General features: G+C 34.1%; 1 non-coding gene and 1 pseudogene across 1 annotated transcript; both read left to right on the top strand.

The window, feature by feature from the left end:
- Window positions 1-20,562, top strand: part of LOC128290553 (uncharacterized) — a 59,258-nt pseudogene that overhangs the window by 20,841 nt on the left and 17,855 nt on the right.
- On the top strand, window positions 4,979-5,085 carry LOC128291191 (small nucleolar RNA R71). Its single transcript, XR_008280967.1, has one exon. It is a non-coding gene; the product is annotated as a small nucleolar RNA R71 (small nucleolar RNA).

Below are 20,562 nucleotides of genomic sequence, written 5' to 3'. Positions count from 1 at the left end.
TTGTGTCGCTACCAAAAGTATTTACTTTGAAACATTCTTAATTTCAAAACCTCGTTTGTAGCGGAAGCTTTATAAAACACTTGCATACTAGAGTTTACTTGTAAAACGTTGTTTTCTTGCAGTAGCTCTTAAAACTGTTTACGTATTCGGGGTATCTTGGAAAAACATTTATTTTCTAAAAACCCGTGTCCAATTGCTAGTAGATATAAATCAATATAAATAAAACCCCAAATTAAATGTTAAAAATTTAAAGAGGCCTTATTACAAAAAAATACTAGAATTAAATTACTTAAATAAAAAGGAAAAAATGAAAGCATGAGCGGTTGTGTGGCCACCTTCGAGTCCCTCGCAAGACCAATCCATCTAAGGGTTACCTGCATAGATAAGCAGAAGGGTGAGTTTACAAAAACTCAGTTTGTAATCCCTTAATAAACAAATAAACAATCATACAATGAACAAAACAGTCTAGGCCTAATCCAGTATCAGTAATAATTCAGTTTCAGTTAGGGCTTTAGCCCATTACAGTAATAGTATCAGTGTGGGCTGTAGCCCATTTCAGTATAGAAATAGTCATGCAACAGTAATCAGTGCAGTAACAATTTGAATAGTATACAAGTCCTACCCAACCAGGCTCTACACTCCACTCCGTTCAGCCCTACACTCCATGTGCGGATAAAATCAACCCACCTATCCCTATATTCCAAAATAGCACCGGTTGTGGCACTAAATAGTATTTGCAGCAGAGCTGTTAGTATAATAGGCTTAGAACCATCAGTGATTTGCAGCAGAGCTACCAGTACAATACACTTCCTCCAATCATATTAAAACCCATCCCCATGCAAAGCATCATGCAACATGTCATAATATTGTACATGTACAATACAGTTACAATAGCCTGCTAAAATATAAGTATACATTACATAGGGGTAAAACAATCATTTTACCATAAAAAGGGGAAATAATCATTTAACCACGTAAGGGCAAAATAGTTATTTTACTTCATAAGGGCAAAACAGTCATTATACCTCATAAAGGAAAAACAATCATTTTACCCCATAAGGGTAAAACAATTATTTTACCTCATAAGGGCAAAACAATCATTTAACCACAAAAGGGCGAAACAGTCATTTTACACCATAAGGGGACAACAATCATTTTACCTCAAAAAGGCAAAACAGTTATTCACCAATTTGAGGGTCTAGGTATACTTACCGACCCAACAGTAGGCTCACAGTGATCTCAGGCGACCCATGCAACATTAACAGTCATATAGTGAAAATGGGCCTAAGGCTCATATTACGGGCCCGTGTGGGCCTACACGCCCGTGTGGCCCATAAAGCCCAAAAATGGCCTTGCCATGTAAACTACACAGCCTAGCCCAATAGTCTCCACTCATCCGTCTGATTTACTTATATAAGGCCCACTCGGTCCATGTAGCCCAAAACGGCACAAGCCCATGAATTTGCTCATGGTGGCTTCTACAATCGAACGCCCACATCTATGCGTTCGGATTACCACACAAGCGAGCACATGCTTGTGTAGCGTCAATATTCATACTTTTCTGGCTTTTGCCGATCTACATTTACAGTAGTGTAGTTACACACCTTATAGGATTTTTAATACGTAATGCTCCTGAAATAATCATCTACAACATAAGACAAATCCATGACCAACATTTGTCATGCTTAGCAGTAGTAATACAAAAACAGTCCCCAATGAAATCATTACTATCACTTACTTCCACTACTTCAATCGATACGGCCCTATAGCTCCATAGGTAAACCAAGTTCGATACAATTTGCTGCCCAACAGAAGTCGACATAACCGAAAGTTAGAACTTACTCCATAATAAATGACAACTTCTCTTAAAAATGATTAAAGCATACTTTTCCCCTACTAAAATACTTATCGAACTAACGGTATTCAAGAGTTGAGTGCATGAGAAAGAACAGATTCAGTAAAGAACCAAAGAGGAGGATTGATCAACATTTGTCCAACGAAAAGCAATAGGGATAGAGGGAGAGGAGAATAGTGTGCCCTAACCCAAATGATCAAAGAACACTTGCCGAACCAAGAACAAGAATAGATAAGGAGGAATGAAGATAGAGTAATCGATCAAGTAAAGTCACAAAAATAACAAGAAATCGAGGTAGCCCTTTGTCACAACCGAAAGTGTTAAGAGGGAAAGAGAGTGAGAGTACAGCCAAACAATATGATGCAAAAGAGGAGGTTTGATAGATCAAAGGAATTGAGGGAGAGGGGAGGAGAGCCTTTGGCTAAAGAGAGGAGTGTAAATCTGAAATTGGAAAAAATCAAAGGTATTACCTAATCTTTCTTAGCACTACTCAGCCTCCAGAGAGTAAAAGAAATAGAACCCGAAATGCTCACAACAGTCTAAATGGAGAATAATCCTCCCAAGTATGAATTCTGAGTGGCTTAGCTTACCATTTCAGCACCAACTCTTCCACATTTTAAATTCCATATTTTCCTCCCTTAATTCTCTCCTAAAATCCCTCCTAAAATCCCTCCAAGACCAATTCAAACTCCACTCCACTCAACAATGTTTCAGTCACCCTCTGCTACCCACACGGCCAGTGCAGCAAAATAAAACACTCCACTGCTCAAAGTAGGATTCGAACCTCAGACCTCAAATAACCATAGCACCCCACTTATCCCCTAGGCTAGTAGGCTGTTTCTGACATGCTTTACCCATTTTTATTTAAAAGCCTACTGCCAAGAGACAGTGTTTAATCCTTTAAAAAATAAAACTTTTTGCACCTACCCAGGATCGAACCCAAGACTTCTTAGAAACTTCTCAGGACGCTTGACCACTAAAACCAACATGCATTTGTGTCACTTTCTTACACAACTAAATATTAATGAGCAGCTTCCTAACTGTTCCCATACTCAAGACCTAATACCTCTAGACCCAAAATTTAGGGCGTTACAGAACTTCAAACACCTCAGTTCAGTCATATTACAAAGTATATAAATAGAAATATCATCGAATATATTGGTCCATCAAGAAATTACATAAGGCTTTTGTTTATACTAGTAAAATAGAAACAACTATTATTATGATCACCTAACACAATGTCCACTCACAGACATATTTACCTAGGTCACATAAGACTTTTCGGCTTGTAACGCTCTGAGGCTTAAGTTTGGTATCTAATTGAAAAACAAGAATCATCAAAGCCATTCAAAGCACGAAATTAGTTTGGCATATTATATTGTTCCCTATTCACCCCCTTTAGTGTCGTTTTCCCACTCACCATATTAACTCTCCTTCTCTCACCTTCCTTGTTTCTCCATGTGGGAAGTCATAGTGTAATAATAGCAATTATGGTCAACTTACGAGTTTTTGTACACTAATGATCGAGTGTTTCTATTTTTGGGACCTTGTTTTTGGATCACTTTGACTTTTTCTAAATTTTCTCACTCATAATGCTTTTCTATTGATTTTGTACTTTTCCACTCTTTTTGACTTTTTTTGAAATTTTCTTTATTCGCATATTTTTAGCTTAACCTATAATTAATATATCACACCGCTTCTTCCTATTTTACTCTATTTTTACAAAACCACTATTATGTCTCTGTCTATCCCTCAATACGTATGGCTTGACGTCAAATTTTCCGTCGTTTAGGGACCAAAGAAAAAGGGTAAGTACAATTCACTTTTTGGCTTTGGGTTTTGTATGAAGGTTTCTTATGAAGAGATTTTTGGCTCAAATATGATACTAAAGGTCAATGAATAATGTTAGCTTTTTGGTTGTCGGTTTATACTAAATAATGCCTTGGGTCATCCCTAGGTATCTCAATATTCATGAATTAGTCGACTAAGTAATCACAACTCTAGTCGTTTATTTTTCATACTAACATACTCGTTTCCTTGTATTTTTTTTCTATCATTTGGTATATTGAATTACTTAATGTCTATTTACAGTGTAATATATAGAACTAATTAGACTAGTAATTGATAATTTAAAATCACTCACTATGATACCAAATTTACAATAAAGACAATCATCTTATATACATGCTCCTATCTAATCACTTGTATTTCTACAAGCTCAAGCACACTTTAGACAAGAAAGATAAAAAAAAATATTTCTACAAGCTCAAGCACACTTTAGACAAGAAAGATAAAAAAAATTATGAAAAAAACTTAAGCATAAACTTCCTATGTTACCCCTCCACACTTTAGATAATGCATTGTCCCTAATGTGTAACCCTCAAATATATAATAAGGAAGTTACTCGATTGACCATGACGTTACTATAGCCTTATGGCGGGTTTCTTCTTCCTTGTTCATTTAAAGGTCATAAATATAATGATGTCCTTGTGTAGGGTTCCTGCGTACATAAATGAGTGATGCTTGGTATGAAATATCAATTTCGAGTTAATTCTTTCCTAAATGATTTCCTAGGGTTGTCAATCCTAGGGTTTAATTGTACTCAATCAGATTTAACTAATCCAAATTGAACTCTACCTATAAATTAATTAATTAGATTAGTACATTTGAAACATGCAAAATATGTATAACATATAAAATGATCCTAATATTTACACAAACATTCAATTAATAATGTTAAAGAAAGAAATATGAAGAATAACTGTCAACAGTGCTCTCTCGTTAGTCTCCTAAAGAAATAGGTCTGCTATGGCTGGGTAGTGAGTAGGGCGATGACAAAGATAGCTATGTCGAGAGATGATATCTCTCTCCTGGAAGAAGAATTGGTATATCTGATAGTGAAAATTTAGCTGGTAGCCCTCAAAGGAAAGTCAACTTTCTTAGGGATGGCATGGATGACAAAACCCTACAATCCGGATAGCTTTAGAGCCCAATTGAATAGTATCTGGAAAACAAAAAAAAAATTGAGATTAAGATTGCCGGTCAAAGCTTTTTATTATAATATTTATCCTCGTATGCGCATTCAACCCATTATAGGATATTTTTATCTAAGCCCAGTGTTGAAATCCATGAGTCGGACACTTCTGAATTAAGTCTTTAAATTGTTCCCAAACTTTATATAGTGTTTCATCATCCAATTGCTTAAAAGAAGTGGTGTCATTTCTAAGCTTGGCATTCATATTGGGGGATTATATCGTAGCAAAACCTCTGGAAAAGATCATTCCATGATGTCACTGTTCCTGACGGCAAATCATTCAGCCATGCTCTCGCACGATCTCTTAAAGAATATGGAAATAGTTTAAGTCGTAGAGTGTCTTCAGGTACACCCTGTTTCCTAAATGAGTCACAAACCTCTAGAAAATGTTGTAAATATAGTATTGGATCTTTCGTAGGTAGTCCACTAAACTGTCTCACTGTTTGTAACATCTAAAAACATTATTGGTTTTAGTTCAAACAACTGAGCCTGTATTTGTGGTCTGACTATCCCTGGGTTCAGGTCATCCAAAATTGGCAAAACATGCTCTCGGATTGGTCTATCTCGATGATCAATCACCCTATGAATATGAGGATTAGTGCCCTGACCATTCAAATTATCATTCATATGTATCACCCTACGAATAGGAGGATTAGCATCTTAACCATTCGAATTATCATTAAGACTACGATCATTCCCGTTCCTAGTCGTTATTCGTAATTCTTTTTTCCTTCTTCGAAAAGTTCTTTTGATATCTAGGTCAAAAGGATATTCTTTGTTAGTAGGAATGCCTCTTCTCATGCACCAATGGCAAACATGTAGAAAGCCTCTTCTCATGCACCAATGGCAAACATGTAGAAAGCCTCTTCTCATGTACCAATGGAAAACATGTAGAAACTAAATTCAACTAAGTTAAATAAAACTAATGGAATTAAGTAAAATAACCAAGCCAATTTACACCAAATTGCTGATCCTCAACAATGGCGTAAAAAACTTGTCGCGTGTGAAAATGATATGGGAATTGTGTAAGTATACATGTCGAATCAAGTAATAAACTAATAAGTGAGATTGTCTCTATAGGGATCAGATTAGCTATAGAAATGGTAAAGTTATGATAATGATTAATGTTATGGCAAAGTCGAGTTAAGTACGCAGTGATAAATTAAAATAATAAGGATGAGTGTGAAATGTATACTGATTGATATTGGAAAGTGCTAAACCAAAGGAAGAGAAAAAATGCAATGGCAATTAAGAGAATAATTACATGAATAAAATATGAGTGAATAAATAAATAACTAAGAATGCTATGGCAACGATGCTACAACAACGGATTGAAGCTCTACGATATTGATTAGAAAGCTGGGATTACTAAGAATCTGCCCTTACTTTCAGTAATACCTTAACAAAATTGTACTTAATCTACTGTAACACCCCAAACACGGCCCAGACGCTACGGCCAAATCTGGCATGTTACATTGAGGTGTTTTAGCGAAAATCGTGTTTTCATTGAAAACCCTTCTTAAAATAGAAGAAACTAAAAAAAAACCTTTCAGTTGCGAAAACCTTGTTTAAAACATTTGATTTAAGAAAACTTATCATTTAAAAATTTAATTGTAGAAACGTAGAAAGCATACTATAATTTAGGAAACCCATGTTCAACTTCGTGTGATTACAATGAAAATAATAACAATAATTCAAGTAAACATAATGAAAACCTTATTACAATCTGATCTGAAACATGCTTAATGAAATAAAAACTTATATACTTAAAAACAACAAGTCCAATTTATCTTGCTAGCTGGCCACCCAGAGTCCCTCCAGACATCGAACCTTCTACGGAGCGTCACCTGAAAATAAAATAAAAGAGGGGGTGAGTTTTCGTAAACTCAGTGCGTACAACCCTCAGAAAAAACAAACATCCAAACAAAACATCATTCATCAATCATGCAATGCAATCCCATTTGAATTATCCATCCGCTACACACCAGCTCCGTCCCTTATCACACCATGTGGGGATATGAATATCGACCCACCCAGCCCATACACCATGGTAGCCCGGTTGTGGAACTACCTTCATTTACATATTGGGCTTTAAAAGCCATCGGTGAATCCATGATTGTCAAGCAACCATGCGATCCTTATATACTTCCTCCATTCCATAATTCCCACCCATATACAACCTAAGATGAACGAACACTATGCACTAGGTAGGAATCCAGAGAAGAGGAGGTGAGTCATTAAGACCGCTTAAGTACCAAGCTCTACCTAGATCCAATCCTAGACATGCATATACCCGTTGCCACACCTTAACCCTTTGACTTGTCCACGGTAGCAATATATTAATAAAGTCTTATGTGGATATCATATACTAGGCCCAAAACCCCTTACAAAGCCCCAAACAAATTCACATACCTATATCTGGCCCATTAGCCCATTCATATTCATATGGCCCATTAGGCTCAAATCACCTGTATATGGCCCATTAGGCCCAGTCACATTCATATTCATGCTCACATAAAAATTCCTATCACATAGCATCAATATTCAGTTTTTGCCTATTATGGGCCCAACAGCCCATCGGGCCCATTTAGCCCATTCTGGCCCGTAAGGCCAAATCACAACCCAAGTCCACGAAATCACCAGTGGGTCTCAGGCAACCTATTAGTCTCCCCCTTACGAGTGTTCCTGCACTCGCAAAACTACCATAGCCAAACTTTCGACTTTTTGGCATTTTGGCTTTTCGGCATTTCGGCATTTCGGCTTTTGACGATTGATAGTGTCTGTGCAGTGTATGTACACACCTGGTAAGCAAGCGTGATGTGATCTCCTTAGCCCAAACCTACAATCAATATCACTCAAAGATTAATCTTACATACTTATCGAATACTTTACCAAAAGCCAGAATCTCACCTTAACCATACCTTGCGCGATAAGTATAACAACCCCTTCACTAACCACGATCAACTCCTAAATCTGCACCAATCATAACTATTAAAACTAGAATAATAGTTGACTCCTATCCAGCACAAGTCCTCTTACCTTACTTTGGCTATTCAGCCAACCTTAGCCAATGAATGAGGAATACTTGCCAAAACCGCAAACACCTAAAGAGCAATTCGGCAGAGAGCTAAGATCCGAGATCCGATACTAATTCCCTGCCAAAGTTGATTGAAAGAGTGAGGGACAATATCGATACCTAGCAAAGAAAATCGATTGGAGAAGCAACACTTACACTAGATTCGGTCAAAGAGTATTCATCCCTTGGGAGATTCAGCTTTTCGACTTTTCGAACATAGTATGGTGAATAAGGTTTATTTGGTACAGATTAAAGAAAAAGAGTAGAAGAAGAAATCGGTTAAGTGAAACAAAGAAAATAGTGTAGAGAAGAATAGAAATCGGCAGGAAGAAAAGAAAGAAAAAAAAAGGGTTTTTGGCTTTTTGGATCTTGAAAAGAAAAGGGTTTTCGACTTTTGGAAAAAGAGGTTTTTGGCAACAAGGTGAAGAAGAATTTCGGCAGTAGCCTGGCAACCCTGTATTCGACCCCTATTTATAGCCCTTATAGCTGAATTTTCCATGCCCAATTCCCAATTCAGCTTCATCACTTCTCCCTTCTCATCTCCTTGTTTTTCTCCCTGATAACCCCTTGATCCGTTCCTTAATTTTCTCTTCTAAACACTTCCCTTAGAGTCCATCTTCACGCCACTTTAATCCTTCTAGAAGGCCAAAATTAAACTTCTGAAACATAAAACTAGGATTTGAACCTTGGACCTCCTTGCTAGCTACTAACGCCACCTCCCTGCACTCTAAGTGGTGTCACTTAGCCACTCTTCCACAAGGCTTTTTGATGCTATTTTTCCCCTATTTTCATTTAAAGCCCAACTACTTGCCAACCCTGATTCTTTTAATAATTAAATTATAATTTCATTTATTCCTAGGTTCGAACTCAAACCTTAATTAAGACCTACTATAATTGTCACATGGCTAGGAACATAAAACACAATTTTTATCAAAAGTGAAAACAAAGAAAGTTTGGGATTTTAGGATTTTTGGGGCGTTATATCTACTGTTCAGAAGAGACTTAAAGTGACCTATTTCTTTCTAGAGCAAGGTCTCAAGTTACCTAGCATGTGTCTATAGGCCTTATCACGGTACCCTACATTATTTTTTCTTCATTCTAAATGAATGTTGCTTTGTGTCTAGAGTCTACTACAAGTATTTGTAGTGTATTTGCTCATATCATTCAATTACAGTCCAACTAATCCAACCTTTTCAGAATTAGATTCAGTTTTATAGGCATACTGCATATTCATCTATGTCTATAGAATATACGCATACATTTAGGAAATTAAAACAATTGAATGAAATAGTAGATTAAATAAAACATATGCTTCAACCATTAAAGAAAATAAAAGTTTACATCATGTAATCCTAACCCTATGAAATTTAGCTCATGGATTGGTGATTAAAATTCAAGTTCGAAATAACATCCAATATTGTTTTGATCAATTCAATTTACTAAAAAGAAAATAGGAAATAATGGAAGAACTTAGGGAGATGGTTGCCAAATCAATCCTCAACCCAGCAGCATAACATCCTATGATAGCTGAGAGGGACTGCCTTCAGTCTCCCCTTTTCAACTTTACCCAATCGCTAACCTTTATTGTTGCCTTTGGATCTCCACACTTAAGGCTTCCTCCTTCAGCTTTTTATAGGCTTTTTCTTCCTAAAATAGCTCCAACAGCCCACAATATCTTCTCCTTTTTTTTAGGCATATTTTTTTAATACAAGTAAAGTTGGGCTAAAACTGGTTTGCATGAGTGTTGACTCGGTCATCTTCCTGAATTTCCAGGGCATACAAGTTGGCGAACTGTCCAACCTTCTGCCTCGACAAACCTTCACTCCTTTATTTCTTTCTCCATATCCTGTACCTACCAAACCACCAAACATACCCTTTCCACACACGATTAAAAGTATCTAGCATGTAAACTGTAACACCCCCTAAACCATATCTGTCGTCGGAACAGGGTTACAAAGCATTACCGGATATTTCGGATCAAATATGAACATTACATAACTATCTAACAAATATATTATTTCTCATATAAAATCTCAATCAATTCAATTACTTCATTCAAATCAAATCTAATTTTCATACCAAAACATACTATTTATAATCTTAATATAGTACATAAACTTATATATTTATGTATTCAATAACATTTATAATATATTTTGCAACACTTTTCAAAATGACAAACAAAAATGTCCTAAGTACATGCCATCACCAAAAAGATATGTATTTCACCACAACGAGTTCGGGATTGGCCTTGGATGCTAATTCAGCAATTCAACTTTAACCTAACCTGCGCACAAAAACAAACCATACGCTGAGTATAAAACTCAGTGGTATTTCCATAATCTGAATACTTTAAAACAAAATAATTAAACATGCACATTTAATTCATACAATTTTTAAATCCATTCAATTAATCAATTCACATATAAATCATTTATCACACATTTAATTTTCACCAATAGCTATTTTAAATAGCTTTTCTCACTTTGAATTTACATATCACTTGGCAATAACAATACTCTTTCATGAACCCTTGGTTCATGCATTTCATTTATACAATTCAATTCAGTGTCCAATTTCAAATTCACATTCAATATCATTCAATATCAATTTTATTATCAATTCATTTATTTACCCCTATTAACACAACTCGAACTTTGGTGAATATACGGATCCAACCAAAACACACAAGTTTGGCACCCAGTGCCTCATCGGATAATTCGAAGTAATATAGTGACACCTAGTGTCTCATCGGCCACGCCTAAGTAAGTTGTTACCTAGTACCTCATCGAATTTATATGAAGAAATAATTTGACACCAGTGTCTCATTGACTCGTGGTCGAAGTATCCCTAAACACTTTCAATCCTATAGCATGCCAACTAATTTCGACTCAGCTCGATACAGTTAATAAGGTATTCAATTCACTTTCCAGTTTCCAATCAATACACATTTCAATTAATCACATATTCTCAATTTAGTACAATTCAATTCACTTTTCAATAACAAATATTCAAATTTCATAATAATTACATATTCTTATCAATTTCATCACATTCCCAATCAATATATTTTTCAAATATAACATATATCCTATATTCAATTTTCCACATCGATCACATATATCCATACAAATTCAATTCAATAACAATTGCTAATACTTACCTTAATTAATTACCATAACATATAAACCAAAACATAGAAATAATAATTAAAATTCGGATTATAGAAATACAAACTGTAATTTCCGAGCTATTCCTCGTTGACTTTGTCTTTTCCTTTCCTAGCTGAGGTCTCTGGTTCAACGAATGCTACGAAATTAAAATAATTGAAAATCATCAACACAACACAATTTAACATTGAATGTTTCAATTTATATTCAACTTTTACCTAAATTCCAATTTGGTCCTTAAATCAAAACTAATTCTTTTTCTTACAAAAATTTCCACTTTAATCTAATTTCAACTCTCTTATTTCACCATAAAATCCTAATTTTGAATTTTTTTCAATTTAGTCCCTAATATTCAAAACTTATAATTAAATTTATAATTCAATCCATTACTCAATTCTAACTTGAAATTCTATTAATTTAACCCCTAATCCTTCAATTAATTCAACATGAACTACATCTAAAACTAACTATCTTTCAAAATTTCAATATAAATAAAGTAGTATTTTGTTCTAGAATTCCAAAAACTCAAAAATTATAAGAAGAGGGATTAAATTGACTTACCACTTGAAGTTGGAACCTTTAAAACCCTAATTTCCCTTTTTCTTTTCTTTCTTTCTTTTTCTCCCTTCTTTCCCCTGTTTTCATTTTTGCTATTCTGTTTCTTTGTTTCTTTATTTTTTTATTTACCTTTTGTTTATTATATTAATATAATATTATTATTTCTTAATTAATAAGCAAATATATATATATGTATTACAAATGTACATACGTATTTATTACACATATACATTATTATTATCACACATTTGTCATAATTTAATTTATTTATTTATTTACTTTATTTAATTAATATAATATGATATAATATAAGATAATATAAGATAATAATATTTTATATATACTTAAACATTAAGTATGTATTTAATATAAATAAATATATGTACATTATACATACACATGGAATTATAATTTACCATACATTTGTCATTTATGGTTTATTTCCTAATTTAGTCCTCCAACTTTTCTCTAATCTATAACTAAGCTTTCACATTTATTCAATTTAATCCTTATACCTAATTAACCTTAATTTAAGCTAATTCACTTAACCGAAACCTATTAAATACACAACTAGCTTCGTAAATATTTTTAATAAATACTTACGAATGCAATTTACTGAACGAGTCTCAACAATTTTTTAATTTAATCCTTTTAATTAATTAACTATCAAAACATTAAAATCTCCTAACAAAAATTAATACTAACTCCATGACATTCCATAAATATTTATAAAAATATTTACAGCTCAGTTTATGAAATCGAGATCTCGATACCTCAGTTTCAAAACTAATTAATTTGATAAATATTTCTAAAGCACAAATCACTAATTCATAAGTCTTCCTAAATTTAAAATTGACTCATAAATATTAAATAATAATTTATAAGCTCACTTGTCAGATTTTAGTGGTCTCGAACCACTTTTTCTGACATCACTGAAAATTGGGTTGTTACATAAACATAGTCAAAGCTCCTAATGCAAATGATAAAAATACTAATAAAATGTCCTAAAAAGCCACTAAGTGTACCCAGTACAAGCAATTAGCTGGGTCTGAAGGCATGAAATATAAATCTTTTCAAGAGTTATCACTCCCCGGCAACGACGCCAACAACTTGATCGCCTCCCGATGCACCAACGTTGGAATTGAGGATACTACAACTAAAGATATGAATAAAGGTTTTTGATTTGATAATTTATGTTATATAAGCGAGTTATTAAGTTCAAGTGATATGACCCTAAGGTCAAGTGGTTTTAAAAAATGAGGTATCGGGACCTCATTTCTATAAACCGAGCCAAAAATATTTTTATAAATATTTACAAAGTGCCATTAAGGTGGTATTAAAGTTTCGTTTAAAAATTTTAACATTTCGATAGTTAATTAATTAAAAAGGACTAAATCGTAAAAGTTGAACAAATCAATTACTATTAGTTTAAAGGTGTTAAATTGATTAAAGAATTATAATTGGGTGGCCTTAATGGGAAAATTACCCATTCTTTAGTTGGTGTACGATTAAAGCTTCATTTTCATTTAATTTTATGTGTTTTATATGTTATTATATTATTATTAAATGATAAAAATAAAATAAAGGTTAATAAAATAAGAAAACATAATAGTTCTCTTCCCCATTTGGTTCATCACTGAACCATCATGGGAGAGTTTGAAGTTCAGCCAACCATGTTTCATTGCATGTAAGTCCCTAAGCTACCAGTTTCTAATAGTTTTGATGTTTTTGAGATCGTTACAACTAGGTCCAGCTAGCCCATATCTTTAATTTTGAAAACTGTTAAAGATTTTGAATGTTGTCATTGATGAAACTTGTGATTTTTTATGTTAAATTATGAATTTGAAATGTTGATTGATAATTAAAAGTATTTTGTTAAGTGCTTTTTGATGAATTTATTGATTAAGGACTAAATTGTTAAAATAGTAAAAATACAAGGATTTAATGTGAAATTAATACAAATGTAGGATTTTTTGGGTGCCACGAACATTTGGATAAGCTTAAATTTGGAAAAAAAGAGAGGTTAATTTGCTTGATTTAGGCCCAAGGATTAAATTGAATAAAAGTAAAACTTTAAGGGTAATTTTGTAAAATGTCAAAAATGACTAAATTGCATAAAATACATTTTTTACTGTCTAAATTGATAGGTTGAATGAAATTATTAATTTAGATCAAGATCGGGTGGAAAATCAACGAGAATGGAAAATTATCAAAATGCCCCTATACTTTGACATTTCTGAAATTTAGCCAGGTAAGTTCGTATGAACTCTAAACACTTAAATGTGAGTTAAATTGACTGTTTAATAGGGCATTCAATTGTACATGAATTAATATATAGATTTACTATGCAATTTATTATGTCATGAAACGATAGAAATTCAACGACGTACAATGACTATCAAGCCCCATTTGAACCTTAGGAATTCGTAGGATACAAATTTTGGTTTACATGATTTGGTTGCTGGTCTTGAATATCTTACCAATGGTTGAGGTCTAGCACGTGTTGCGGACACTCCACAGCTCCTGTGAGTAGCATCGTGTAGCTACATTCTGACCCACACTCGTGTTAGCAGGCCCATTTTCACCTCGTGTGAGCACACTTATTCATAGCTCATGTGAGCATATATGTACATGAATTGATGCATTACAGTTATATGAGTTACCATACTTTGTGTGAGCTATCCCAGGTATCCAAAGATATTCTATTTGGTTCAACAGGCATAAATTGGAAAAGGAAACGATAAATATTCAATATGAGCAAATACATGTATACGTGAAATATATTGAAATGATGAGATACATGGTAAGCATGTTATGTTATGAAGGATGTTATATCCAATTGAATCATATTCAAGTATAATGGTTATCCATGTTGAGTTCATGTGAAATATGTTCAAGTATGCTAACATGTGTTGTTGTTTGATGCTTATGCATGTGCCAAGCTATTGGTTGGATTGTATTATGTTTACTTATGCATTGAAATGGTAAGTGTGCAAATGGAAATATGCTTGTGTTCATGAAAGAATGGTAAGATTTAAATTATGTAATTTCTTATGAAATGGTTTATCATGTGGTTAATTCCAAAAGATCTATGTTTGAAGGCACTAGTTTGTGGCTATGTTGGATGATATGCTTATGTTTTGTGTGCTATGCATATGAAATGGGCGTCGACAGGTACTAAAATAGTAAGTTCATACTTGAAGTGTAAAATGATGAAAAAGGAAATGATGAGTTGAATTGATGTTGTAATTTAAGCTAAATAAAGTAAATGCAATGGAAAGTAATGAAATGCAAATGAAAATAAGAAAATTAGAAAGGGATTAAGTTTTATAAAATCCTACTATGCTAGGGATGATATGTATATGTGATGTTGTGCATTTATTCACTTTGTGAGTTTCTGAATATGGTTTCATGAATCTTACGGTATTGGTATAGGATTATTCTTGATATGTATAAATTTCATATTTGAAATGGATTGATATGACTAAATTTTATACAAGCTTACTAAGCATTCATTGCTTACGTAGTTGTTTTTCCTTTATTTTTTAGATTATCGGAAGCTCGATCGAGTTGGAAGCTAATCGGAGATCCATCACACTATCCATCGATTTTATCAGTAGATTTCTATGCTTTGGTCACGGTTATTATGGCATGTATAGGTGGACTATGTCTAATGTTTTAATTGATGAGTTTGGCATATATATGTCATTTTGGTTGATGATTATGGCATGAAATGTTACCTTGGATTTGAGGTACTTAAGGTACTATTGATAGCTTGTTGGTTGTGGTTAATATGGTCAAATTGGTGTATGTTTTGAAATGACCAAAATTGGTATGATTTTTATGTATCAATTATGTTATGTTTTGGCATGATAACAAGTTAAGTGATAATTGGTTAAATATGCACATGTTTAGGTGTTTGGGTTGATGTTATAGCCATTATGTTTTGGCTTGTAATTATGGTATATATATGTGACCTTATGATGGTTGATTTTATAGTCTTTATGATGTTTAAATGATGGAAGTTGAAATGTTATTTAAAATGTGTGTAACGGAATGTTCTTTGACATGGTTGAATATGGTTATTTTGGTATTTGGAATGTAGTGGATATGTATGGCTAATGGTGCTAAATGTCAAATGGCCAATTTGGTATTTTTGGTGTGAATTTGATAGGTAAATAAAGTGGTAAGTTTTGGCATAAACTTAGTTATAAGTTGATTAAACCTTTGGCTAAACTATGCATATAGTTATACATGTTTAATTGTTGTGATTGAGGTGCCTTTTGGGCATATTGGTTGTATGCACATATACCTTATTGGTTTAGCTTGTGGATGCATTATTTGGTGCATTTTGAATGCTTGTTTACATGTGGAAATTGATTGTAGGTGTGGACATGATGGGGTGAGAAAATGGCTTGGAAATGGCCTATTATTTCTCTATAGGGCTAGCGACACAGGCGTGTGTCTTAGCCGTGTGTGACACATGGCCATGCGACACGGTCGTGTGTCCCCTATAGCTTTCAAAGGTTTGCAAGTCAGGTAGTTACACAACCTAGCACACGGCCTGGCACACGGGCGTGTGAGGCTATTTCAAAGGGTACACGGCCTAGCGCACGGGCGTATGGCTTGACTGTGTGACCCAAGTCAGAGAGTTACATGGGTATGAACAAGGGCTGAGACACGGCCGTGTGTCCCTACATCGAATTCCCGTGCGGCCTAAGACACAGGCATGTGTCTCAGACGTGTGACCCCTGCAGTTTTAAAAATTTTCGTCTTTTTTCTTAAAAATTCTATATGTTTTTTATTTAGTCCCGACATGTTTCTAATGTCTTTTTAGGGCCTCGAGGGCTTATAAAATGTTATGAATTGATTGGTTTTGCATTGACTAATGTTATGAATTAAATGTTTTAATTTTTTGATAGTTTTGAAACATAAACTCCAATAATGCTCTATAACCCAGTTCTAGCAACAGATACGGGTTAGGGTTATTACAGCCTCTTAGCCTTCCACGGCAACGACACCAACAGCAGAATAGAGAATAGTGCAACTAAAGATATGAATTAAGGTAGTGTGTGCATGTAACACCCCTAACCCATATTCGTCACCAGAGTAGGGTTACGAGGTATTACCGATCAATTCACAACATTTAACATGCATAACTCATACATAAAGCATTCATTGTCATAAATCATTCAGCACAATCACATTATCCCTTTTAAGGGCCTACGAGGCCTAAAACATGCTTTAGAAGTAGTTCGGGACTAAATCGATAACATATGAAAATTTTGAAAACTTAGAAAAATTTCAACCATACAGGGGTTACACGCCTGTGTGAACAGGCTGTGTGCTTCACACGGCTTCAGACACGCTCGTGTCTCAGGCCGTTTGGAAACACGGCATAAATACTGACTCGGGTCACACGGCCAACCACATGCTCATGTGTCTAGCCCGTGTGCCCTTCGAAGTGGCCACACACGCCCGTGTGCCAGGCCATGCCAAAATTGTAAGGTATTCTGACCTATTCAACACAGCCAAGTCACAGGCCCATATGATAGGCCGTGTGCCAATTAGGGGGTATACTGACTTGTACCATACAGCCAGTCATACGCCCGTGTGTGAGACCGTGTGGAGCATACTGACTTCAATTCAATTTCATCACTAAGGGACACATGGCCTTGTATCATGACCGTGTTCACACATGGCTAACACGGCCAAGGCACTTGCCCGTGTCTCTACCTATACGGAGAAAAATAGGTTATTTGTAAGGCCAATTTGCCACCCTTATTCATGCTCACCTAAACAGCCAAAATGGTACCATTTCATCATACAATTATGCAGCCAAAATCATCAACCAAATGTGCAATTCATGCCATTATAATTTCATCTATTCCAAATCTCAAATCACTACCATTTACTTAGCCAAATACATACCAGAACAATATCAATCTATATAGTTCATTTACCATAATTCACACTCACATAACTTCCTTATAGATAACCATTTGAGCAACTATAAAACCATAACCACATTCATACCAAACATACCAAAATAAGCCATCACTCATGGTTATATATACAAACCAAAACATATACAATTTACAAGCCAAATCTCATGGCTATAATCACAACCAAAATACCACATCTAGCCTATACAGGCCATATGCAAAAAATGTATAATCCAAAAGTACCAACTTAGATGTTTGATAGTGTGATGATGTTCCCGACAACTCCCAGATCCGAGCTAGCCTTGATTCACTATAAAACATAGAAAAATAACACAAAGTAAGCTTCATAGCTTTGTAAGCTCGTATGATATAAACTTAACTAATCACAAATACAACATTCATCAATTTAAACATATCATCATATACTTTAAGATTACTAACAAACCTTTCAACTGCTTATTCATAAGCTTATATACAAACTTTGTAACTTATTCGATTTTAAGCTCATAATATACTTGTACATACCTGTACCAATCCATAACAAGTTCATACATATAGGGAATGTCGTTGATTACTCAATACCTTGCACACTAAGTGCCATACTTGATATCTCATACACTAAGTGTCGTACATAGCCGAAGCTATCTTACATCACACACTAAGTGCCAAATATAGCCGAAGCTATCTCGATCTCGCACACTAAGTGCCATATATAGCCGAAGCTATGTCGATTCGCACACTAAGTGCCACAAATAAATGATTTTTCTCGAACATATTTGTAGTCCCGTATATACAATTTATGCAATATCAAAGCACTAAAAGCATAATTATTACAATGCTTAATACATACGAACTTACCTCGAATGATAAAACAGCGAATCGAGTCTATTAGATAATAAGTTTATCTTTTCCCCAATGCAAGTCCATATTCTGCTTTTCTTGATCTAATTATATTCAAAATTAACTTATTCAATCATTTATTCACTCAATTTAATCCAAAACATACATTATACCTATTTACACATTAGCCCTAAACTTTCACACTTTTAACAATTTAGTCCTTATTTCATAAAACATAAAATTCACATAATCTGACAAAACCCATGCTTGGCCGAATTATATATGGGTCCCTAGCAGCCTAAAACATTCATTTATTCACACTTTTAACCACTAGATTTCACATTTTCTCAATTTAATCCATTTTTGACATTTTTATCAAAAATCACTTTACAAAAACTACTAATCTATCATCAAGCTTTCATATTTCAACATTAAACATCAAAGAACACATAGATTCAACCATGAAAACTCTCAAAATCTTTAACGGTTTTGAAATTAAAGGTACGGGCTAGCTAGATTAAGCTGCAACGATTACAAAAACATAGAAATCACTAAAAACTGAGCTAAATCGTACCTTAATCAAGCTAGGAGTGTGCCGAATGTTTTAAAACCTAAGAATGTTTTTCTTCCTCTTAATATTTGACCAAGAAGATGGCAATGAAGCTTAAAATTGATTTTATTTTATTTAACATATAATAATTATGCTAATAACCATTTTAACCTTAATGAAAATCCATTTAAAACATCCATTAAATGTCCATATATGTCCACTCATACTATTAATGGTCTAATTACAATATAAGGACCTTCACTTTAATAAACCATAGCTATTAAATACCTTTAACAAGTAGAATGCAACTTTTGTATTTTACGCGATTTAGTCCTTTTTATCAAATTAACCAACCAATCGATAAAATTAATTCACGAAATTTTCACACATATCAAATAACATGTTGTAAATACTGAAAATAATATTAAAATAATTTATTGACATCGGATTTGTGGTTTCGAAACCACTATTGTGATTTGACCAAAAACTGGCTGTTACAACTCTCCCCCCTTAGGGATTTTCATCCCCAAAAATCTTACCAGTGAATAGGTTAGGGAACTATTTTCTCGTAATATCCTCGGGTTCCCATGTAGCTTCTTCAACCCCGTGTCGATGCCACAATACTTTCACTAATGTGATTCTCTTATTTCTTTGCTCTTTTATCTCATGAGCTAAAATTCGAATTGGTTCTTCAGCATATGACATATCAAACTGAATTTCAACCTTGGTCAGGGAAATGACATGTAAAGGGTTGGATCGATATCGTTGAAGCATCGATACATGAAATACATTATGTATTTTCTCTAACTTAGATGGTAAAGATAGTCAATATGCCACTAGCCCAATTTGCTCAGTAATCTCATACGGTCCGATGAATTGCAGACTCAATTTCCTTTTTCGACCAAACTGTAATATTTGTTTCCATGACGACACTCTAAAAAACATTTTATCCCCAATCTAGAACTCAATATCTTTTCGTTTCAAGTCTCCATACGATTTCAACCTATCACAAATTACTTTCACTTTTTCTTCAGTCTCTCTAATCAGATCAACCCCGTAAATCTTATTTTCGCTGAGCTCTCTCCAATACAACAGTGTTCGACATTTACGATCCTATAGAGATTCGTACGATGCCATCTTTATACTCAATTGGAAGCTATTATTGTAAGCAAATTCAATCAGTAGTAGATATTTCTCCCAACTACCTTCAAACTCAAGAATGCAACAACACAACATATCCTCAAGTATCTAAATAACTCGTTTGGATTGACCATCTATTTGAGGGTGAAATGCAGTGCTAAAATGCAGCTTCTAACCGAAAGCTTCTGACAATTTCTTCCAAAATCACGAAATAAATCTTGGATCTCTATTTGAAACAATAGATAGGGGAACACCATGTAATCTCACAAATTCAGAAATATACAACTTAGCTAATTTATCAAGCGAAAAATCTGTACGTACCAGAATGAAATGAGCGGATTTTGTCAATCTATCAACAATGCTCAGCTTTGACTTGTTGACAAATCAAGCATTT

Source organism: Gossypium arboreum, chromosome 3, assembly GCF_025698485.1.
Source record: "Gossypium arboreum isolate Shixiya-1 chromosome 3, ASM2569848v2, whole genome shotgun sequence".
In the NCBI taxonomy this organism is placed as follows: Eukaryota; Viridiplantae; Streptophyta; class Magnoliopsida; order Malvales; family Malvaceae; genus Gossypium; species Gossypium arboreum.
This window is presented reverse-complemented; position numbering and strand designations above follow the sequence as displayed.